Source organism: Stenella coeruleoalba (assembly GCF_951394435.1).
Source record: "Stenella coeruleoalba genome assembly, chromosome: X".
Lineage (NCBI taxonomy): Eukaryota > Metazoa > Chordata > Mammalia > Artiodactyla > Delphinidae > Stenella > Stenella coeruleoalba.
Genome location: NC_137152.1, coordinates 13,207,717 through 13,233,770, shown reverse-complemented (window position 1 = coordinate 13,233,770; position 26,054 = coordinate 13,207,717). Strand labels below are relative to the sequence as shown.

Genomic DNA, 26,054 nt, shown 5'->3' with positions numbered 1-26,054 from the left:
GGGGCAGGACAGGAATAAAGATGCAGACACAGAGAATGGACTTGAGGACACGGGGAGGGGGAAGGGTAAGCTGGGACAAAGTGAGAGTGGCATGGACATATATACGCTACCAAATGTAAAACTGATAGCTAGTGGGAAGCAGCTGCATCACACAGGGAGATCAGCTCGGTGTTTTGTGACCACCTAGAGGGGTGGGATAGGGAGGGTGGGAGGGAGATGCAAGAGGGAGGGGATATGGGGATATATGTATACATATAGCTGATTGTTATACAGCAGAAACTAACACAGCATTGTAAAGCAATTATTCTCCAATAAAGATGTTAAGAAAATAATTATTCAGATAACAAAAAAATAAAATAAAATAAATCATAGCAATGTGCCAAGAACATAAAGGTTTTTGCATATCCCTTTTGATTTGACCCAGCTAGATCAGACGAGCTAGAAGGTGGAGCTCAGGGCTTTCCACAAAGGTAACTCAGAGTAATTTCATAGAGATTTTCCTCCTGAGTCAGTGCATGGATGTGGTACAACCATGTTGGCCCATCAGTGATTTCTCTCAATCTGTCTTTCATTAACATTTATGAAACACAGCAGTGAGTCAAAACTCCAGAGGTGGTGAGACCTTGAACAGCCTTCGGTAACAAAGCATGTAGCAAGAGAGAATGACAAAAGCCTCAGGAATTATCCACCTCAGGGCCCCCACTCTATAGGTCCTCATGGATTGGGCCTTTAAATTACGGGTTACTTTAAAAATAAAATGAAAAAACCAACAAAACACAAAATTTATGCTTGCTTTTAAAGGAGAGGTCTTGCACCAGAATGAAGTGTATGTTAAAACAACCCTTCAGGGCTTCCCTGGTGGCGCAGTGGTTGAGAGTCCGCCTGCTGCTGCAGGGGACACAGGTTCGTGCCCCGGTCCGGGAGGATCACACCTGCCGAGGAGCGGCTGGGCCTGTGAGCCACAGCCGCTGGGCCTGCGCGTCCAGAGCCTGTGCTCTGCAGCGGGAGAGGCCACAAGGGTGAGAGGCCCACGTACCGCCAAAAAAAAAAAAAAAAAAAAAAAAAGCAACCCTTCATTAACAAAAGAGGACTAAGAAGCAATAAGCCATTTAATTAAATGACTTCTGATTCCAGCCAAGATGGACTAACAGAGGCCACATTCACCCTCCCCTTTTCAACAGCCAGAAACAAACATATAGATGTTTTTTATATAAAACAAACAGTTCTTAAGACACCAGAAAATCAGGCAACAAAAGACAGTGATCCCTGAGAGACAGGAAACAAACCAGGTGAGCTCTGTGACTCACTGTCCCTGCTGACAGCCCTGCGAGTTACTAGAAACAGAACCTGCCTCCAGATTCACATCTGATTAATTTCATTTTTACTATTATTTTTCAAAACAAATGCGCTGTATTTGTAAAAGATGATGTAAGGGTATGTTGTGAATATACTTTGGGGTAAAATTACATCATAAATATTAACAGCAGTTTTCTTTCCTCTTTCCAGTACCTTTATCTATTTCTTCCTTACCTGGCTACAACACCTACTATAGAGTCAAATAACGGTGACATGAGCATTCTTGTCTTCTCTTGATCTCAAAGCTAAAGCTTTCACTATTTCACCATTAAGTATGGCATTTGCTGTAGGTTTGTTGTAGATACCCCTTAATGGATTACAAAAATTCCCATTTATTTTGAGACTTGTTTTCATGATAACTTCATTGTCAAATTTTAACCAAAGCCACATCTCTATCTGTTGAGGTGATGGTATGGGTTTTTCCCTTATGATTTATTAATATGGTAAATTACACTATGAATTTCTTAATATTAAAACACTCTTGCAGACCTAGGATAATCCCAACTTGGTTAGGTTTTTCTATCTGCTAGATTTAGTTGGCTAATACTTTGTTTAGGATTTTTGCAACTATATTCATGAGTTCGACTGACAAGTCAGTTTCCTTTGATATGCTTGATTCGGCTGGAGAGTGTTCCCCCTGTCTATGCTCTGGAATAGGTTGTATGAGATCGAAAATTGTTGTTGTTGTTGAATGTGAGGTAAAACATGACAGCAGAGCCATCCGGGCCTCAGTTTTCTTTGAAATGAGATTTTTAATGATTTCACTTCTCTAACTATTACAGGATTATTCAGACTTTCTAATTCTTGTCAGTGTTGATAAATGATATTTTTCTAGACATTTATTCATTTTCTCTAATAAATTTTCATATTTACTGCCATAAAGGTGTTCAAACCCCCCTTATCGTCTTAATCTCTGCATATGTAATTTTCTTTTTCCATTCCTAATACCATTTGTGTCATCACTCTAGTTTTCTTTCATCAATCTCACCTGACATTTGTCAAGTTTGAGTACTCTTCAAAAAGCCAACCTTTAACTTTTTTGAGCCTCTGAATTACATGCTTCTCTTCTGTTCAATTCGTGTCTGCTCATCTCCTTCCGTTTACTTTCTTTGGGCTCATCCTATTGTTCTTTTTCTAGCTTAAATTGGTTGCTTGGCTCATTAACTTCCAGCTTTTCTTCTTTTCTAACGTAAACATTTAGGGTTATAAACTTTCTTCCAAGTATCTCTTTAATATACTCCCATAGCTTTTGATATGTGATACCATTCAGTTTTTAAATTTTCCTGATTTCCATTACAATTTCTTTCATGATAATACCTTGTGTCTGAAATTCATCCTTTAGAATTTCCTTTATTGAGAGCCCATTAGTAGCAAGCTTAGTCGTTTTAACTAAAAACTCTTTATTTTGCCCTCATTCTTGAAAGGTGATTTCACTGAGTACAGAATTCTAGACTGATAGCTATTTTCTCCCAGCACATTGAAAATAACATTTCACTGTCTTCTGGCTTCCATTATTGCTGTTGAGAAGTCAGATGTCAACAGAATCATTGTTTTTGGTAGGTGGTCTGTCTTCACTCTGGTTGCTTTTAAGATCTACTCTTTGTTTTTGGTACCCTGCAGTACCAATCTTACTTTGCATCTGCATGTGTATTTCTTCATCTACTTTTCCTTTCATAAGCTGCTAAGCGTTGTCAGAATTTCTGAACCATGTGGCATCCCATTAACTTTGGGAAACTGTAAGCGATTCTTCAAATAATCTTTCCACCATTTTCTCTCACCTCTCCTTCTGAAGCTCTTTGTCTAACCGTGAGGTACCCTGGATAATTTTCTATTATCTGCTGTCCAATTAAGCAGTTCCCTCTTCAACTATACTTAATGTCCTGTTAAGCCTGTCTTTCATTTTATTTCAATTACTAAATTTTTCATTTCTAGGAGTTCTATTTGGTCTTTTTTCAAAATGGCTTTTTCATTTTTATAATTGATTGGCTACTTACTCATTTTCTTCATCTCCTTTTCTTTCAATATACTGAACATATTACCTAACACTCTGTGTCTGATAATTCCAGAATATGAGGGGTTTGTATTTCCTACTGTTTTGTTGCTTCTGTGGGCTCTCTCTCATTGTGTTCCACTTCCTAGAGTGCTTGGCAACCTTTAACTCTGAATGCAACCTTTAATTCTAAACGTTACCTACAGGAATACTTCGGGGCCTACGTGGGAAGTGGGTTCCTCTTCTATTACTTCTGCCAGAAATCTAAAGGCACTACCAACCCGGGACCACTTTAAACTAAAATCTTGGTTTGATAATGTGTAGGATTCCTAGTTTCTGCTGTCCTGATATTTTGTTAAATGTCCTATAAATACGACTTTTGAGTAAAGACAGTAGTCTGAATGTCTGCAACTAATCTCACTCTTACCCCATCAACAGAACAGTGATGAGAACTGTTAAAATTTTCTTGTTTAAATTGTTTAAATTTGGAATTGGGAAAAAGGATGAGTGACTGATAGCTGAATGAGCAGTACAGAAGGCAGAGAGTAACCAATTTGGACCAGAGAAGCTTCCAGTTCTCAAGAGCTGGTGACACCAAACTCTTCAAGAAGTAGGGGTAAAATGAGGAAAGTAGGGGCTTCCCTGGTGGCTCAGTGGTTGAGAGTCCGCCTGCCGATGCAGGGGACACAGGTTCGTGCCCCGGTCTGGGAAGATCCCACATGCCGCGGAGCGGCTGGGCCCGTGAGCCATGGCCACTGAGCCTGCGCGTCCGGAGCCTGTGCTCCGCAACGGGAGAGGCCACAACAGTGAGAGGCCCACGTACCGCAAAAAAAAAAAAAAAAAAAAAAAATGAGGAAAGTAATGAAAAGTAAAGAAAGTTAACTGATAGGGGATCCTATTTCCCATCCTTCAGGAGAAGGGCGTAGACCCTTGAAGATCTGGTTCCAGCTACACCTCATGCTGTTTTGGGCTTCAGGATCCCTGCTCCTGTGGTCCCTTCTGCCTCTAATGCACCTGGATAACTCAGAATATAGTAAGTGACCAACAAATATTTGTTTGAACTACCATAAGAAAGAACTATACTATTATGCTCCATTCCTACATTTTAAAAAAGCTGATTGAAGGAGTTTAGGAGCAGTTAGATTCTGAGATTTTTCTCACACATTCTGCACAATTTCAGCCTTTCTCCCACTCCAGAAAAATGCTAGAAATATTTTCTTCTCCAGGGAGGACACAAGGCCCAGGTGAAGGCACAGGGGCCACACTGAAAACAGTAAATGTAGAACTCTGGATGCTGAGACACTTCCAGCCCTCTCCCTATCTGCTCCCAGACTATTGTTACCCAGAGACTAGAAAACTGTGCTCCAGGGAATTGGACCAGCCAAGATGGAAGATCTAGATATCAACATCAAGAGATCTCCAAGAAGATGGTTCAGCCAGATCATTCTACCATGACGCCCATGCATGGCAAGTCCCATCCATTTACTCATGAATTCCAATCAGCTTTTTAGCCCCCATTCTTAAATATAAGCAGTTGATGAACTACCACCAGGTATCTGCAGAAAATTTTCTAACCTAAGACAGAGCAATAAAAATAGAAAACAATTGGCCTCAAAGAAACAGATTAGATCTATACAAGGAGAAAAAATTTAATGTTATTAATATCATCAGAATGATTATTCGGTTTAATCCAGAAATATTTAAACATTTACTATGTCCCAGGCACTGTTTAAGGTGCTGGGAAAATATCAGTAGGAAAAAAATACACAGGAAAAAAAGTCTTATCCGCATGAAGCTTATATTTCATTGATAAGACAGATAATGGGGTAGGAGTGAGGGATGAAATTTTTAATACAGTCAACAGGGAAAGCCTCAATAAGAGATAAAAAATGTTATTTGCAAAGATGAAATAATGGGATGTTACTGAAAACAGAATATTCAAAAAATTAAAAAGAGCACTTGGAAATTAAAAACATGACAGCAGAAGAGGAAAAGCTTAATAGAAAGGTTCAAAGTCTAAGGAAATCTCAAAGAAAGTAGGGAAATATCCAAACAAAAGTTCCACAAAAAGAAATAGAGAAAATAGTAATAAATCAATTAACTAGTTCAAGAAAACTTCCCAGAAATGAAGAATATGAGTTTCTAAATTAAAAGAGCTCACGGAGGGACTTCCCAGGTGGTGTAGTGGTTAAGAATCTGCCTGCCAATGCAGGGGACATGGGTTCGAGCCCTGGTCCGAGAAGATCCCACATGCTGCGGAGCACCTAAGCCCGTGCGCCACAACTACTGAGCCTGCGCTCTAGAGCCTACGAGCCACAACTACTGAGCCCGCGAGCCACAACGACTGAAGCCCACATGCCTAGAGCCCTTGCTAGAGAAGCCCACGCACCGCAACAAAGAGTAGCCCCCACTCGCCACAACTAGAGAAAGCCCGTGCGCAGCAACGAAGACCAAACGCAGCCAAAAATAAATTAATTAAAAAAAAGAGTCACTGTTTTTGAAAAAATAAAAAAATAAAATAAAAGAGCCCACTGAGTACCCAGGACAGTGGAAGAAAACAGACCCATGGCATGGCACATCAACGTGAAATTTCAAAAAACTGGAGTTAGAAGATTCTACTATTTTCCACCAGGGGGTGGGAGAGGAGGGAAGTCTACATACAAAGGATCAGATGTCCAAATGGTTTTAGATTTCTTATTATACCACTGGAAGCTAGAATTCATTGGAGCAGTACCATCAAAATTCTGAAGGAATCTGATTTCCAACCTATGATTATATACCCAAACTAGCAGCCTGCATGATGGTTCAATTAAAGATATTTTTAGACATTCAAGGTCTCAAATTGAGCACCATGTACCCTTTCCAGGAAAGCTACTCAAGGATGTGCTCTACCAAGACAAGAGTAAACCAAGAAAGAGTAAGACATGAGGTACAGGATAAAGGAGATCCAACATGGGAGAAATAGGAAGGGGATCCTTGGATGACAGTATAGGAGAAGCCATGATGAAAACTACATACCAGGCATAGAACATAATCATTTTAGATTTCCTCAAAAAGATGAAACTAATACCTGATGTTTCAGAATTTCATAAGAGTAACCTTAGAAAACTGAGGGAGTCTACAGTTGATTCAGGGGAAAGTACACTAAAAAGAAACAAGATGATTATTCACTCCAAAGCAAACAAAAATCTGTGCAGTAGGAAAAGTGAAAAATTTTCTGTATGACTACATAGCCATAGTAATAATATAAACACTTAATATTAATCTAACCAAAATGATAATAATACTATATTGGTGGGGTGGAAGAGGGGAAAGGTGACAGGGGAGGGAAGACAGTAAATGACTAAAATTGTAAAGTCAACAAGAGGTTATACAAGTATCTTATTTTGAAATATGAAGGAAATATCAAAATAAGCAACATTAAAAACTCTGTAGCAGGGCCTTCCCTGGTGGCGCAGTGGTTGAGAGTCCACCTGCCGATGCAGGGGACACGGGTTCGTGCCCCGGTCTGGGAAAGATCCCACGTGCCGCGGAGCGGCTGGGCCCGTGAGCCATGGCCGCTGAGCCTGCGCGTCCGGAGCCTGTGCTCCGCAACGGGAGAGGCCACAACAGAGGGAGGCCCGCGTACCGCAAAAAAAAAAAAAAAAAAAAACTCTGTAGCAAAGTGCATTCTCCCAAGTCTTGAGGTAAATCAATGGCCTCGGAGGAACTTCCCACACTTCAGTTTGTCCCGTCAGTTCACCACGGAGCCCTGGCCTTCAACGCCATGGTATCAGGATATCAGCTGTGATTACTCACTTTTGCAGCTTCTTCCCCCTCTTTCCAGAAGTCATGTCCACTGACCCTCAATCAAGAGAAGGGAAAACTAAGAGTTCCCACTCATTCCACTTCACTTCAGATTTGGAGCATCAGTAAGAAATCTCAAGACTAAAAGATCCCACATGCTGCAATGGAGGTCCCACACAGGGCAACAAAGGTCCCCCATGCTGCAGCTAAGACCTGGCGCAGCTAAATAAATATTTTAAAAGAAAGAAATCTTAAGATCTGCCTACTCACACACATGGCTCCTGGAAGGAGGCAGGCAGAGCCAAGAGTGCACCGCCAAGCCTCAGTTTTTCCCTTAGCTGCTACCCTTTCCCCCCAAAATGGCACTAGCTCATGCATCTTTCCTTGTTTGGTTGTTGCTGAGAAATTTCTTCCATGTGTTTATGATTCTGTGTTCATTTCCTTTAATGGCAGGAGATATTAATCTAGCTTCATTCTTCCAATTTTATGTCTAATTCATCTTTTGGTCTCCCATGGCGCCTAAGCACACTACCTTGTGTTTAGTAAGTACACAGTGGGTGAATAACTGGAATTTAATTTAGTGAAAAGTCTTTCTTATAATATTTTCAGCCCATTCATGACCTTAAATTAGATTCAAATATTTTATCCAGCATGCTCTAACCACTTTTTTTAAAAAAGTACACCTTCAAGCAAAGTGAAATTGAAAATGTACTTCAGCTGAATAATCTCGTGTACACATGCAAAAGATGACAATGTACCTGTTAATAGTACCACCTGCTTTCCCAGAAAGGAAGAGAAGGAGAGAAAAGAGGGGAGGTGAACACATTTTCTGCATACATTAAAAGCAACCGTACCCGTGAAGCAATTACAGGTTTATTCCTAAAGTCTTAACAGTTAATAAGATGGGACACCAGGTATCAGTAAGGCTTTGTCAAATAAGTGTCTATCAACAAATAAACGGATAAAGAAGATGTGGTATGTATATGTACAAAATGGAATAGTACTTAGCCATAAAAAAGAACAAAATGTTGCCATTTGCAGCACCATGGATGAACCTGGAGGGTACTATGCTCAGTTAAGTCAGAGAACAGCCAGCACTGCATGTTTTCACTTGTATGTGGAATCTAAAAAATGAAATAAGTGAATGAATATAACAAAATAGAAACAGAATCATAGATAAAGAGAACAAATTAACGGTTACCAGTGGGGAGAGGGCTGAAGGGAAGGGCATGATAGGGGAAGGGGATTAAGAGATTAAGAGATATAGACTACTTAGGTATAAAATAAATAAGACACAAGGATGTAATATACAGCACAGGGAATACAACAAATATTTTATAATAACTTTAAGTGGAGTATAATCTACAAAAATATCGAATCACTATGATGTACACCTGAAAGTAATACAACATTGTAAATAAACTATACTTGATTTAAAAATTTTTTATAAGTGTAATCAGGGAAAAAGTAATAAATACCCATAACTTGAAAAATAGATTAAAAACTTCATAAAAGAAACTACCATTTAATCCTAAATTCAGAAAACACAGTAATAATTTCCAGTTTATTAAATTTATTGAAAGATATGCATCTTCTGACACTGATCTGCTGAATCTCAGCTTCTTAGTATCTTTATCCAAAACACTAACCTCTAAAATTTTTTATCCTCTTACTACATTATGCTTAGAAATTTCCCAACAAAATATTATTCATTTATATTACTGCCTATTTACTAATTTCCTTCAGGTTTTTACAAAGCCCCAAATCAATGACTAAATGAAAACATGTTCCAATTTACTGAGTGGAAATAAAGCAGCAGATGTAGCAACCGAAAGCTTCAAGGAACAGAAAGCCGATTCTTTGGGGGAATAAAACTTGGAATAACTTCAGCTGTGGAAAAGTGCTCCCATTCCCCCAAACTAGGAATATTTTATGAAAAAAATAAAAGCATTCAAATGCCAAAGGAAAAAAACACCCTTAAAGGATGGAAAATGTTGAAAGAAGCCTGCCTGTGGGACCTACACTTTTAAGTATCAATCAAGTAGAGTTGGCCATATGCAAAACTTCAAGGATTTCATCAGTAAGGATCATTCTTCTTGGCAAGTTTATAAAAATGGCTATTTCTTTGTAAAAGAAATTGTTCTTTCGTTCTCTTTTTTTTTTTTTTAGAATATTTATTTATTTATTTGGTTGCACTGGGTCTTAGTTGCGGCTTGCCAGCTCCTTAGTTGCAGCACATGGTCTCCTTAGTTGTGGCATGCGAACTCTTAGTTGCAGCATGCATGTGGGATCTAGTTCCCTGACCAGGGATTGAACCCAGGCCCCCTGAATTGAGAGTGTGGAGTCTTACCCACTGCGCCACCAGGGAAGTCCCCTTTCTCTCCTTTCTAATCACAAAAGCATGTGTGAGCCTATGCCTGCCCCCTGATCACCCACTTACACATAGTGATGGGTTCACTACGTCATATACACATATATATATATATATATATATATATATATATATATATATATATATATGATGAAGTGTGTGCCAGGAGTACCTTTCCAACAATACCTGCCTTGATCCCCTGATAATGACCAACTTACCCTAAAAAAAAAAAAAGATCATTAAATTCTCTGTTAAGCGGAATAATTTTTTCACCAGTTAAAAGAAATGTACTTACATATGCCTTGGAACTGTTCAAGAAGGAAAATACTAATGATTGCGTTTGGAAAAGTATTGAAATCAAATTCCATTCTTTCACTTTACAGATGAGAAAATTAAAGCCTGGGGCAGTAAAATGACATCATCAAGGTCACAAGGCTACTGTGATGCAGCAATCAGTATCACATTTTGAACCTATAGGACAAGTAGTGGTAAACAGCAGAAGAGGGCACTGAGATGGGAAATAAGCAGCTGCAAAGGGGTTATTCTATACCCAGAGAATAAGTATGTCAGAAGGCTATAAATCAAGAATACTGAAACTAAAGGATGCTTCTGCATATGCTACACACCACAAACTCATTTAAGTAAGATGCTAAACACTACCTAAAAATGTGCCACTGCAGCAAATATTTAGCCTTCTGATTCATATGAATGCCTCTTCACAAGCCTACATGTAACTCCCCTGCTTTAGAAAATATTCAGTGTAGTAATGGCATACAGACATACAGATCAATGAAACAGAATGGAGGGTTGCGAGATAAACCCTTATATTTACAATCAAGTGATTTTCGACCAAGATGCCAAGGCAATTCAATAGGGAAAGGGGAATATTTTTTCAACATACAGCACTGGGACACGTGGATATCCACATATAAACAGAGGAACTTAGACCCTTACCTCACACTATACACAAAAATTAAATCAAAATGGATTAGAGATGTGAATGTAAGAGCTAAAATTATAACACCTTTAGAAGCAAACAGGAGAAGATCTTCAAGACCTTGTGTTGAGCAAAGATTTCTTAGCTGTGACACCAAAAGCATGATCCAATCAGGAAAGAATTCATACCTTGCATTCATCAAAATTCAAAACTTTTCTGCTTCAAAAGACACGGTTAAGAAAATGAAAAGACAAGGCACAGACTGGGGGGAAATGTTTGCAAGTCACATGTTTGATAAAAGACTTGTATCCAGAATATACAAAGAACTCCAGAATATACAACTCAACAATAAGAAGACAAACACCCAATTTAAAAGTGAGCAAATGATTTGAGTAGATATTTCACCAAAGAAGATATAGGAATCACTAATAAGCACATGAAAAGATACTCAATATCATTAGCCATCAAGGAAATGCAAATAAAAACCACAGTGAAATACCATGTCATACTTACTAGGATGGCTATAACAAAAAGATAATAATAAGCGTTGGTGAATATGTTAAGAAATAGTAAGCATTGCTGGTGGGAATGTAAAATGGTACATGAACTTTAAAAACTAGTTTGGCAGTTTCTTTAAAAGTTAAATTTAGGGACTTCCTTGGTGGTCCAATGGTTAAGACTCCGCGCTTCCAATGCAGGGGGCGGGGTTCGATCCCTGGTCAGGGAACTAAGATCCCACGTGCTACTCGGAGAGGCCAAAAAAAAAAAAAAAGTTAAATATAAATGTACCATACACCCAGCAATTCCACTCCTAGGTATCTTGCCAAAAGAAATAACAACATATGTTCACACAAGATTTTCATGCATTTAAGTCCTGACATCATTACTCATAATAGGCAAAAAGGAAAATCAACTCAGATGTCCACTGAACTGAAGAATGAATAGACAAAATGGTGTAGCCATACAATGGAATACTATTCATCAATAAAAAGAAATGAAATACTGATACATGCTACAACATGGATGAACCTCAAAAACATTATACAAGGTAAAGGAAGCCAGACACAAAAAATCCCATATTGTATGATTCTATTTATTATGAAATGTCCAGAAAAGGCAAATCTACAGGAACAGAAAGTAGATTAGTAGTTGTCTGGGGCTGGGCATTGAGATTAACTCTAAGGCATGAAGGGATGTTACTGGGGTGCTGAAAATGTTCTAAAACTGGAATATGGTGACAGTAGCAAAATTTCATAAATTTACTAGAGATCATTGAGTTGTTCACTTAAAATGGATGAACTTTATGGTCTGCAAATTATACCTCAATAGTTGTTTTCTTTAAATTGAAGTTGATTTACAATGTTGTGTTAGTTTCCAGTGTATAGCAAAGTGATTCACTTTTTTTTATAGATAAAGATATATATTGTTTTTCAGATTCTTTCCCATTATAGGTTATTACAAGATATTGAATATAGTTCCCTGTGCTATGCAGTAGGATCTTGTGGTTTATTCAATATATTTTTTTAAAGCTACGCATGGAGAAAAAGTATAATTAATCATATGCGAATACAGGTGAAACAAGATGGGTGAAACACAGTGATAATTATTGAAGCTACGGGTTCAGCATTCTAGTCCTTTTCTCTCTCTCACAGACACACATAAGGTTTTTGATAATAACTTAATTTTTTAATCATTAAAAGAACAGATATATTCCTAACATCTCCAAGTACTTATGAAGGCAAAACTTCCTTTCCTGTCTCCCTGAAGTACCTCAGGGAAATCTGTCCAACACTGTAAATCACGTAGAAGGAAGCAGGAAAATGATATTAGTTTCTTGCATATAGAGGGCAACAAATTTATTCTTTAATATATTATTTAACTTTAGATATTAATTAGTGTTATTACCCATAGAAAAATCGTAAGGCATGCTTCCCAAATTAAATTAATATAGATTGCTTTCTCTGACACCAAATCTGCTGCAACAAAAATCTGAACAAAGATTTCCCATCTTCAAAGGATTCTGATGGAGAACAAAACAATTACATTCTCTGGATCTCAGTCTCCTAGCCTGTAATATGTGAGAGTTGGCCAAGATGACAAGAGAACTCAAGTTCTCTTTTAGCACTGACTTTCTATGATTCTAGAATTTATTTGCCAATGTTTACCAATAACTCCTTGTTCCTGCACCATGGGATATGTGACATGGGTTAGCTAGCTCTCAAATGGAGACACAGAGTTAAATGACAAAAACACATAAGATTTAACTTCAGTGAAAGACAAGTTTCATTTCTCATGTTACATTTACATAAATGTATTTCTCCTCATCATTTTACTACCAAACTCCTTAAATCACCAGCCCTGTGTGTGTGCACACACGTGCGTGGGCACATGCATGCACACGCGAGCATGTGCACGTACGCACAGGTGTGTGTGTTGGAAGGAAGGAAGGTAGGCAGGAAGGAAGGCAGGCAGACAGGCAACCTGGAGAAAGAGTCTATTGGAATTGTCTCTGTTCCACGATGAATTTTTAAAATATGACATATAGTCAAACCAACTTTTAGTCTTAAACATTTCAAAATGAATTTGTGATAACTACTTCACACCAAAGTTTCTTAATCACTCCATAACCTTTTGCAATCCGAATTAACGCTACCATGCCAATGGACTCCTCTGACTTCCTACAAACTCCTTCGCCCCTAGTCTCCATTCTCCTTGGCCAGTCAGCGGACTTTTAGACTTACAGTCTCCACCTATTCCTGAAATACACTCCTCCCTGGGTATGCCAGGTCATGGTACTATGTCCCTTACTGAATTCATGTACTCTAATGGCTTCAGGTCCAGTTGTCAAGACAAAGGAATCTAGTGTTTACACAGAAGGTCCTGAAGGGTTTTGAGGAGGGAGGTGACACATCATAGTTGTGCTCAAAACAATTAATCCTGTTGCTCTATGAAGTGAAGAATGAAGCAAGCAAACCAGACTGGAGATTACTTAAGTAGCCTCCCAGGCAAGTGGTAATAAAAACTGAACCAAGGCAGATACCGGAGAAAAACGAACAGAATTTGACTGCAAAAATCATATCCACCCTTCAGAGATTAGCTTACACAAGTCTGCACACCCCTCCCCAACACATCCACAGATCATGCTAGTTAGAAACCACTGAGACTCAGCACCCTTCTCCCATGTAACTGTAATACTGATTGGCACGATGTGGCCATATCCATGTTCCTCTTGGAATTCTCCATAGTACCAAGGACACAGTTAAGTGCTAAGTAAGTACTGGTTAAATGAATAAGACACTCTTCCTGATCACCAGTACTGAAGTCTATTTCAGTTTTCATACAATTCTATAAACTCAAATGCATATAAGGAACTTAGTGATGTACGGACAACTAAATTGTATTGTGGTACTCTTCAGCTCACTAGAATTATATGGGTCATAAGGAAAATGTCCAACAATAGGAAAATGGTTAAATAAGTCATGGTCCAAGTTAATAAAGGTAAAAGAAATAAAATAGAGTATCGCCATTCTGCAACTTCCAATGAAATCATGGATCTATAAGCAGTGGTTTGCTAGAAACAGCTCATACCAGCTTGTGAGAGCCAACTGTGCAGATCTGTCTAAACCCCACATTCAGCGACCCATCAGTAAGAGTGAAATTTGCCATGGCAGGAATGTTTACACCATAAAAACTGATAATGGCCAGTTGTTAACCATTTACTAACATGCCGCTAGATGCAGGCAATGGTGATCAATACCTGATAAAACCATTATTTGAAAGGCTGTTGGGGATCTTTATCATAATGGATGAATCAGGCTAATACTACGTGAACCCACCGATCAATCAAACATGACAAAAACAGAGGCATTAGACATTGAGAACCTCCTAACGTGATGCAGTACGAAGTACACAGTTATCACTTGGACGTCTTCTTGCCGAAAGTAGAATCTGATTCTAAAGAAGTCTAGATCTATCTACTCATTTATAGGAAATACAGGAGATGGAAGAACAGAGAACAAGTCAAATACAGAACGTGGAAATGTCTACGGGGTGGATGATTTTCTTACGAATGAATGAATAGCAAGGGAGGGGTTTAAAAAGGACCCTATCAATAAAAAGACACTTAACAGATGGCAAAACAAGTACAATATGCATGTTGCACTTGTTTGGATCCTGACTAGAACAAGTCACTATAAAAAAAGACATACTTGAGACAATTCAGGGAATCTGAACGCTGGCTAGATATTAGATGATATTGAGGGATTATTGCTAAGTTTGTTACATATGATAAAGCCTTAGTCATTTTTTTCAAAGGCCTTATCTGTTAGAGATACATATGAAGTATTTATGTATAAAACTATACACTACCTGGGATTTGCATCAAAATAACCTGGGGATAGGGGGTTCTCTACTTTTATACACATTTGAAATTTTCCACAATACAGCTTTTAACAGAGTAGCCAGTGTGTAGAACACATATAAAAAGAATGACATGGGCTTCCCTGGTGGTGCAATGGTTGAGAGTCCGCCTGCCGATGCAGGGGACGCAGGTTCGTGCCCCGGTCCAGGAAGATCCCACATGCCGCGGAGCAGCTGGGCCCGTCAGCCATGGCCGCTGAGCCTGTGCTCCGCAATGGGAGAGGCCACAATGGTGAGAGGCCCGCGCACCGCAAAAAAAAAAAAAAAAAAAAAAAAAAAGAATGACAAAATTACCAGTACTGATATGGATATATCTCCAAGAAATAATATAGTATGAAAAAGCATTGGGGGAAACATGCACAGCGTGACGCCAATTATTTTAAATACAAAAAACAAAAATGATGTCACAGGTACACATATACATTAATAAGTGCACTAGAAAATGTCAGAGAAATACATTCCCAGGGGAGGACACTGGGCTTGGTGGGGATGAGGTTAAGGGACGCATCTGTAATGTATGAATTTTATACACGAGAAAGTATTTTTCTATTACTCAAACGAGTTTTACAAACATTTTAAAAATAAAGGTTACAGTAATATTTCCCACCCCATCCTCCAGAGATTCCAGTCCTGTTCCTCCCCACACTCCCTAGTTAAAGCACTCAGCCAGCAGGGAGGGCTGTAAAACTGGACGGTGGATCTAAAAGAGAAAGCACGCTGCCCAACGGCAGGACCAGCTGTACCCTCACCTCAGTAGGCCTCTGTAAACCTCCAGCTTTTTGTCTTTTACAGATACAAAGCATGCACTGTGCTACTATAGAAACTCTCACATAACTTACTGGAAAAGAAGAAACCTCTATAAATAGAGAAAGGAACAGGAAAAGGCAAAAAGAAGCCAAAGACAGACAGTACACTGCAACCACAGCTTCGAAAGGCTGAGACTGGCCTGAGTCTGGATGAACACACTGAACACTGGCACAGACAAACCTGAAGCACCTGGACTGTATTTTTTTTTCCCCAGTACACAGGCCTCTCACTGCTGTGGCCCCTCCCGCTGCGGAGCACAGACTCCGGACGCGCAGGCTCAGCGGCCATGGCTCACGGACCTAGCCGCTCCGCGGCACGTGGGATCCTCCCGGAGCCGGGCACGAACCCGCGTCCCCTGCATCGGCAGGCGGACTCTCAACCACTGCGCCACCAGGGAAGCCCCTGGACTGTATTTTTACCTCCAAAAAATGTTCACCGAGCCCAACAGCCCAGTCACATCTACTTCTCTATGTTTAAATGAACTTCCAGACTTCAAATCTCATGACAAAGTGACACTATACCTTTTATAAAAGCCAACACCTTTTATCTATCAACCACTGAGAAGCCCAAGGGGAAAACTTAATGAATTCTGAGTGTGTTACTTCTCACGATAGACCCCTCCACAAACAAGACCAGGCCTGAAAGCAAGGATTCGGGTCTAGAAAATTGGAAGGCATTCCCTGGCCCTTCAAAGACAAATGACTGCAGTAGCAGCCAGTTGCCCAGGTCTGGAGATGAATCCCAGTCCTCGGCTGGCTGGTGAAGCAGGCTGAGGCCTGCAACCAACAGGAATAATAGCATTCTGCCTTCTACCCTCTCTTAAGAACTCAATCTGCAGCAGAGGCACCTGAACAGAGAGAGACGTGCCTAGTAAATATCTGGCCAAATAGACAAGTTGGGAGAGGCAAGTAGGGTACAGAGAAGAGAAATACTTGCCCCTTCTTGAGGCAGCAGAGCACAGGCTCCAGCATTGGACTGCATGAGTTTGAGCGTTAGCTCCACCATCAACTAGCTCCATGACCTGGGCCAAATTAACTTCTGTACCTCAGTTTCTGCATCTCTAAAGTAAGGATAAAACAGCATCTACCTCATTAGGATTGTTGTAAGGATAAGAGATGATGCATATAAAGTACTTTAAATGTGTCCTTTGTACAAAGTAAGCCTCGAATTCATATCAGCCGTTAACACTATGATACCTAGTACTTGGTGTTAATGCAGTAGAGAGCCCAGAAACAACTCTTGCAAACAGGGAAACTTCTCTTAGGACAGAGTGGACATTGCATATTGATGGGTAAAGAATATACTATTCAATAAATGGGACTAGATCAATTGGTTTCACAAATGAGAGAAAAAGTAAAACTGGTTGCAAGCATTCAGTAATGATTCTTTCCATGCTTCCCAAACACTAAAAGGGATTTCCTCCCTGACTTGTGGAAAGATGCAGGATTAGATAAACAGTTTGAAGTCGAATAATGAGTATGTTCCCTACCTCATTATCTAAGTTAAGGATAAGATGTGTCCAGACAACAAATAGACAAGTTCAACAAAGTTACAGGATAAAAGGTCAATATACAAAAAACAATTATATTTCTATACACTAGCAATGAAGATTGCAAAAATGAAATTAAGAAAACAATTTCCTTTAGAATAAAATCAAAATAAATAAAATATAGTCGTTCCTCAGTATCCCTGGGGGATTGGGTCCAGGACCCGCTGTGGATACAAAAATCCAAGGATGCTCAAGTCCCTTATATAAAATGATGTAATACTTGCATATAACCTATGCACATCCTCCCATATACTTCAAATCAGCTCTAGATTACGTATACTACCTAATACAAACGGTTGCTGGCGCACAACAAAGTCAAACTTTGTTGTATGGAACTTTCTGGAATTTTTTTCCCTAATATTTTCAGTCCACAATTGGTTGAATCAGTGGATGCAGAAACTGAGGATACAGAGGGCTGACTGTAAGAATTTGAAGAAGTACAAATTTGTATGCCGAAAATTACAAAACATTGTTGAAATACTTAAACAAATGAAAATACATTCTTCCATTAAGACTGGAAGACTTAATATTGTTAAAATCAAAAACAGGGCTTCCCTGGTGGCACGGTGGTTGAGAGTCCACCTGCCGACGCAGGGGACACGGGTTTGTGCCTCGGTCCGGGAATATCCCACATGCCGCGGAGCGGCTGGGCCCGTGAGCCATGGCCGCTGAGCCTGCGCGTCCGCAGCCTGTGCTCCGCAACAGGAGAGGCCACAACAGTGAGAGGCCCGCATACCGCAAAAAAAAAAAAAATCAAAAACACCATGTGTACACCATAAATATATACGATTTTTATTTGTCAATTAACCTCAATTAAGTTGGGGAAAAAATATTAATATAGCAACACTAATCAAACTAATCTACAGATTCAATGCACTCCCCAACAAAATCCCAGCTGGCTTTTTTTTTTTAATAAACAGAAATTAACGAGCTGATCCTAAATTTCATATGAAAATGCAAGGTACCCAGAATAACCAAAACAATCTTGAAAAAGAAGAATAAAGTGGGTAGTTATGCACTTTCCAATTTCAAAACTTATTACAATTCTGTAATAATCAAGACAGTACGGTACTGGCATAAGGATAGACATATAGATCGATGGAATAGAAATGAGAGTCCAGAAATAAACCTTTATGTTGATGGTCAATTGACTTTCAACATGGGTACCAGGAAAATTCAACGGGAATCAATCATTTTCTCAACAAATAGTACTGGGACAACTGAGTAGCCACATGCAAAAAAATGGATCTGGACCCCTATCTCATACCATATACAAAAATCAACTCAAATGGATCACACACCTAAATGTGAGAGCTAAAAATATAAAACTGTTAAAAGAAAAGGGGAGTAAATTTTTGTGACCTTGAGTTAGGCAATGGTATCTTCTTTATTTGTTTAATTTATTTATTTTATTTATTATTTATTTTTGGTTGCATTGGGCCTTTGTTGCTGTGCGTGGGCTTTCTCTAGTTGCGACGGGTGGGGGCTACTCTTCGCTGCGGTGCACGGGCTTCTCATTGCCGTGGCTTCTCTTGCTGTGGAGCACAGGCTCTAGGTGTGCAGGTTTCAGTAGCTGTGGCACACGGGTTCAGTAGTTGTGGCTCACGGGCTCTAGAGCACAGGCTCAGTAGTCGTGGCACATGGGCCCAGCTGCTCCGCGGCATGTGGGATCTTCCCAGGTCAGGGCTCAAACCCGTGTCCCCTGCGTTGGCAGGCGGGTTCTTAATCACTGCACCACCAGGGAAGCCTTAGGCAATGGTTTCTTAGATATGACACCAAAAGCACAAATGACCAAAGAAAAAACAGATAAAGTAGATGTCATCAAAATGAAGAGCTTTTGCACTTCAAAGGACACCATCAAAAAGCGTGAAAGAACAACCCACAAAATGAGAGAAAATATTTGTAAATCATATATCTGAAAAGAGACTTGTATCCAGAGTATATAATGAACCCTTACAACTCAACAAAAAAAGACAAATAACCCAATTTAAAAATAGGCAAAGATTCTGAATAGACATTTCTCCAAAGATGACATAAATGTAGCCAATAAGCACAGGAAAAGATGTTCAATATCATTAGTCATTAGAAAATGCAAATGAAAACCATGATAAGACATCACTTCAGACCTACTAGGATGGCTAAAATAAAAAGGACAGACGGTAACAAAGGTTTCAAGGATATGAAGAAATTGCAATCCTCATACACAGCTACTGAGATGGTAAACTGGTACAGCTGCTTTGGAAAACAGTTCAGTAGTTCCTCAAAATGTTCAACAAAGAGTTAACATATAACCCAGAAATTCCACTCCCGTATATGCCCAAGAAAAAGGAAAACATATACTTGTTTACACAAAAACTTGTACATGAATGTTCACAGCCGTATTATTCATAATAGTCAAAAGGTAGAAACAACCGAAATGTCCATCAACTGACAAATGGATGAATAAAATGTGCCATATCCATAAAATGTAATATTATTTATTCATCCATAAAAGGAATGAAGTGCTGGTTCATTCTACAACATGGATAAACCTCGCGAACATGATGCTAAGTGAAAGAAGCCCATCACAAAAGACTATATATATATATTTGTCCAGAACAGACAAATTTATAGACACAGAAAGTAGGTTAGTGATTGCCCATGGCTCTGGGGAGAGGAGCGCGGTGTGGAGAATGATTGCTAACAGGTATGGGGTGTCTTTTGGGGGTGGTGAGAATGTTCTGAAATTGGACAATACTGGTGGCTGTACAACACTGTGAATACACTAAAAGCCACTGAACTGTACACTTTAAAAGGGTAAATTTTTTTTAACATCTTTATTGGGGTATAATTGCTTTACAATGGTGTGTTAGTTTCTGCTTTATAACAAAGTGAATCAGTCATACATAAACATATGTTCCCATATCTCTTCCCTCTTGCATCTCCCTCCCTCCCACCCTCCCTATCCCACCTCTCCAGGCTGTCACAAAGCACCAAGCCAATATCCCTGTGCCATGCGGCTGCTTCCCACTAGCTATCTACCTTACTACGTTTGTTAGTGTGTATATGCCCATGACTCTCTCTCGCCCTGTCACCGCTCACCCTCCCCCCTCCCCATAACCTCAAGTCCGTTCTCTAGGAGGTCTGCGTCTTTATTCCTGCCTTACCCCTAGGTTCTTCATGACATTTTTTTCCCTTAAATTCCATATATATGTGTTAGCATACGGTATTTGTCTTTTTCTTTCTGACTTACTTCACTCTGTATGACAGACTCTAGGTCTATCCACCTCATTACAAATAACTCAATTTCGTTTCTTTTTATGGCTGAGTAATATTCCATTGTATATATGTGCCACATCTTCTTTATCCATTCATCCGATGATGAGCACTTAGGTTGTTTCCATCTCCGGGCTATTGTAAATAGAGCTGCAATGAACATTTTGGTACATGACTCTTTTTGAATTTTGGTTTCCTCAGGGTATATGCCCAGTAGTGGGATTGCTGGGTCATATGGTAGTTCTATTTGTAGTTTTTTAAGGAACCTCCATATTGTTCTCCATAGTGGCTGAACCAATTCACATTCCCACCAGCAGTGCAAGAGTGTTCTAAAAGGGTGAATTTTATAGAACGTGGATTATACATACCTCAGTAAAGCTTTCATTTAAAAAAAGAACTGTCTAGACTGACAAACTGAACCCTTGGCTGGCTATGTACTGTGGACCCCAAAGTCTGGGCATGGGGCAGGAATCCCATAATTCCACTAGATTTCAAAATCCTACTAGATTTTAAAAGGGAACAAGTAGCTCTCACAGCAATGATACAATAAGGAAATCTATAAGGTCATAGCCATCTGTGTGGCCAAATTCATCCTTTAGAAAACTTGAAAGGCAAGTTTGGTCTTGAGACCATCTCTTACTCCCAAGGGGTTTACCTTTTCTAAAGTTACAGAAAGAGGGCTTCCCTGGTGGCGCAGTAGTTAAGAATCCGCCTGCAAATACAGGGGACACAGGTTTGAGCCCTGGTCCGGGAAGATCCCACATGCCTCGGAGCAACTAAGCCCATGCACCACAACTACTGAGCCTGCACTCTAGAGCCCGCGAGCCACAACTACTGAGCCCGTGCACCACCACTACTGAAACCCACGTGCCTAGAGCCTGTGCTCCACAACAAGAGAAGCCACCACAATGAGAAGCCCGCGCACCACAAGGAAGAGTAGCCCCCGCTCGCCGCAAGTAGAGAAAGCCTGTGTGCAGCAACAAAGACCCAAAGAAGCCCAATAAATTAATTAATTAATTAAAGTTGCAGAAAGAAATATTCATCTGTAGAAAACCCAGGACAGATTGTTCTCAGCTCATCACTCAATAAACACATCCCCACCACCACCAAATTAAGACACAGCCCTTATCACAACCCTTTGCCCATCCATACATCTCACAATGGAGGCTATGGGAAGTCCTCCAAAACTATTCCTCAGTGCTGGAGGGCCACTGAGGAGGAATCCGAAGAACATATCAGAGCCTTAAACAATGCTCTGTCATTTCAGCTCCATTCTAGGAGGTGGCAGCAGATCGGTTGTAAAAATACCCTGGATACAGATTGGTAGGCAGGTTTGAGACAGATAAACTCATCCGGGAAGGCCATCTGTGGTACTCTCAGGTGCCATCTGGTCATTGCAGCTATAGAGTGAAAAGTATATTTTTTGTAGTCAGTAATATCTATACGTGAGGCAAAACTGAAGAGATACAAATGGATATTCAATGAAAAGTAAGTTTCTCTCTTACACCTGGGCCCCGGTCATCCTATTCTCTTCCCCAGAGGCAACCACTGTTACCACTTTTTCAAGTATCCTTCCGAAAAACTGTCTATACAGTGAAAAACATACATATCACGCACCAATGCCTTTCTCACTCGTCTCAGACAGCTCTCCACTTAGTACACGTACCTTATTCTTTTTAACAGCTTCATAAGATTCCATGAGATGGATGTACCATCATTTCTTAACCATGGAGTGAACTTTTATTATCAGTGTGTCTAAAGCAGAGAGAGGACATTATCTACCCATGGGCAGATACTACCCATGGATGTGTTTTGTTTGGCCATCGTAATGGTTTTAACATGTGGCTCTCAGTGTCCTCGGCCATACGGGATGTGGTGGAAAGAGCTGTCCACCAAAATGCACTCTCCTTTCTTAACGTAAGCGGGGTGGCACTGGGAAGTGGCGGCCCTGCCAGGGACTTCCTTTCCCACTGCGCGGCAGCTAGCTCTATCCAAGGGACCAAGTTGCCCCTGTTAGATTTGTGCGGACATGATGAAGATTCTTGGTCTGAATCTCTAAAGGCATGGCTACGTCTCCCCCCCCCCCCCACTCCGTAATCTCTGCCCTTTCTGCCAGGCGGAGGCTCAGTGGCTGGACAGGGCTGTGTGTAGCACTGAGGCAGCTGACCGTCACTATGGAAACCTCGGGCTGCAAACCCATGGCTTTGGAGGAGGCAGGGCAGTGTCAAAAGTGGGAGGAGGGGAGTTCCCACCCCACACAGTGAAACAGAATAAACCCTTTTACGGGGGTGGGGGGAAGCCTTATGAAAACAACTGTTCCAGTGAGGAAAAAGAGGTTAGGATCTAAAAAGTATCGTCTTCACTGTCTGATTTTTCTCACAGGAATTTCAGTAATAAAACATGTTACGTGGCTGTAAGTCTAGAGCTATAAAATCTAAACCTCACTGAGCAAGTCCCAGGCTTGACTGCCTCTAGATTTTGTATGCTTGCATCATCACTGCCTTAGACCTTCTTGCACATTTTTCTCTCTCCAACAGAGCAGCTACAATGGGACTGTGAAAGGATGGCTCCACGGCCTGAATCAGCTATGACAAAGGTGAGCTCCCTTTTCCGCACAGCGATCCTATTACGTCAACTTCTCCCTATGAAAACACACGCTTTAGGTGTAATGCTAGCACCTACCTATCTCGAGCCCTGGGATAGTCTAGACTCCTGCAAATCACATGTTCACACCCTCTTTGCAGATATCAAGGTTAAAGCCAACTATCCCACACTGCCAGAGTTGGCCTGGTTCATTTTTATAGATTTACAATCTAAAACAATCCTTCATTATTCTTCCCCATATTATGTTACCTATCATAAATTTGAAGGCATTAATGCCACCCACTTCTGAGCTATTCCTTCCTTCCCAAGAGTCCTTTGAATGCTATCTGAATCCTATACCGAGTCTGTGGGCTCGCCCCCGCTTGGTCTCCTCAGGCTCTTATCCTATTTGCTTCTCCCTCTGTATAAACATCATCACCACTATATAACAACCATCTCACCTTTTCCTTCATTTCCCTCTTTCATTCTTGCTTCTTTGCATCTTCTCTCCATCCTACTTCTTCTCCACACTATCGCTCCACCTTAGGCTACTCTGACTCAGCAACTTAGCCTCATTCACTCTGTTTCTCACAATCCTGTGATTCTCATTTTTAAAAACATTAGCTTCACTTTATCTTTCCTTTTCAATTCAAGTTCATATCTTATTTCATCGCACATTATCTTTCCCTGTTTTCTTTACCCTTTCCTCGTTCTTCTATTGTTATAAACAGGATGGCCTAGGTAGAGTCTGTCTTAAGTGATAAAGTTGGCTAAAAGATGGGGTACTGGGGGCTGGAAGAACATGGACCGCATGAAGGAGCAGGTTAGCTTAGGCTCCCCAAGGCCACCTTCACATTCCCAAGGGCCTGAGATAAGACAGGTCCAGGCCCTCACAGGAAAAATGAAGAGGAGACAAGCGGTTTCTGTGGTTGGGCAAAGAGCAGGAGCGCCGGAAGCTAAGTGTGCCTCCACTCGGGCAATTCACCAAAGAAGAAATAGTAATGTCTAGTAACAACACAGGAAAAGCTGTTCAGGATCACTAGGAATCAAGGAAATGCAAACATTTGTCTATCAGATAGGTAACGATTAAAAAGATGAACATTACCCAGTGCTGATGAGGGTGTGAGGAAACACTCTCAGGTGACGTAACCAGTGGGATAAGTTCATAAGGTACAAGTTTTTGACAGCACAGTTTGGCAACCTGTATCTACACTTCAAAGGTATATGGCCTCTGACTCAGCATCTCCGACTTCAGCCCAAGAAAATAAGTAGACAAGGAAACAAAGATGTAGATACGAAGTCATTAATAACCTCTACCTTGTTTATGACATGAGAGCAGAGAGAGGTTGGTGGCGGAGCCTGGGAAAGAGAGGTCCATGCCTCCGTGGGGGCGGGCGGAGAGGAGAGAAACAGAGAGGGAAGGGGAGGAGAGGGGAGCAGCATGTGAGCACGAGAGGACACTATGAGGTAGAGACAGGAGAACGAGATGGGGGGAGACGGGGACACAGAAAGCCCCACAGGGCGCAATCAACCACGTCACCCAGGCACGAAGAAATGACACAGCTCCATATTATGAAAGAGGGTTAATCAGGAAGCTCAGGATATAGGACAGCAAGCACAGTGTGACCCAGCTTAGCTAGAGTGACACATGAAGACAAGTGTGGCAGAGGGGTGACTACGTGGGCACCACGGTTCTCACTGACGGTGCTATGGCGACTGGTTTAGACTCTACCTCGTGCTTTCCTAGCTTGTCAGAGTTTTAGTAAGTAATTTCTAGCAATATGCACTACACTAAAATTCTACATAGTTTAGACAGACCCTTGTACTTTCCTGTGAGAATTAACCCACAGGCAAACAAATTAAGTAGATGAAATGGTACCACCTGCTTTTCATAATGCAGACATGCTCTGTTTCTCATGTGATCAATTTAAACTGCTTGTTAAAATTTCATTTGTGTAAACCTGTACTGGAAAGACGATGGAATTAAGCTATGAATACAGATGTCACCCACCTAGCTATTCTTTGGCATTTATCAAATGAAAATACTTTTCCCTTGAAGTCCTATCAACATCGGAGACGTAAAGAGAAGCCGTCTGAATTCAGGCTCTCCTGAAAGCAGCCCCTACCGCTGGGACTTGGGAGCGGGCATTTGATTTCGGTGTGAGGCGAGCACGACAGGGCAGGAGGGCAGTGGACCCAGACAAGGTGTGTTAATGAGGGGCTACTGCCACAGGTGGCCACAGCTCGGTGCCTCTGCGAGCCATCCCGGGGACTGCGAGGAACGAGGCACAGAACTGTCCCACCGGGGGTCAGGACGTCAGGGGCTTTCCTCAGACCCCCCTCTCCCCGTCGGTCTTCCGTGGGAGTGAGTGCCTAGGAGCCAAACATGGCACTACTTGAATGACATCTATTACCTCATCAACACCCTGTAATTCTCTTGAGGGTTGGTCCTGTTTTCGAAATTAGGAATCTGAGAGGCAGAAAAGATTAAGCCACTTGCTGAAAATCAGATAGTTAATAAGCAGCTGAGCTGAACTCCAAATTCAGTCTTCTCTCTCCCACTCTAGGGTGCCACGTGGTAAAGGCCACGGCCCATCCATTCTGCAGCATAGCTGGCGCTCCTCATGGGGAGAGAGACACAGCCTGAGGGGGGGGCATGTTTCCAGCCTCTCCTTGCAAGGAAAACGTACGGAGATGCTTGCCCAGCTTGTTTTAACCTTCTTGTGTCCACAGAAAAACCTTCGAGGTCAACATCCACCAGCCACGTGAATTTTTTATAGCATCATCATCCGTGGCTACTCCCACCCCAAATACCAGTTACTATGAAATTATGCCAGAATTTGGATCAAAGTATGGGGGAAAATTCAAGACAAATTTTTATCTGATGAACTCATGGCAGAGAATCAAATTTCATAGAGAGTTCCAGATTCTGGTATATTAAAAAACAATCTATAACTTTACTATGAGGAGAGTACTTTATTAGAACAAATAAAACATGCTG

General features: G+C 40.8%; 1 protein-coding gene across 5 annotated transcripts in view; it reads right to left on the bottom strand.

The window, feature by feature from the left end:
- REPS2 (RALBP1 associated Eps domain containing 2) overlaps positions 1–26,054 on the bottom strand; it is a 231,723-nt gene that overhangs the window by 69,992 nt on the left and 135,677 nt on the right. The gene's annotated exons all lie outside the window — the stretch shown is intronic.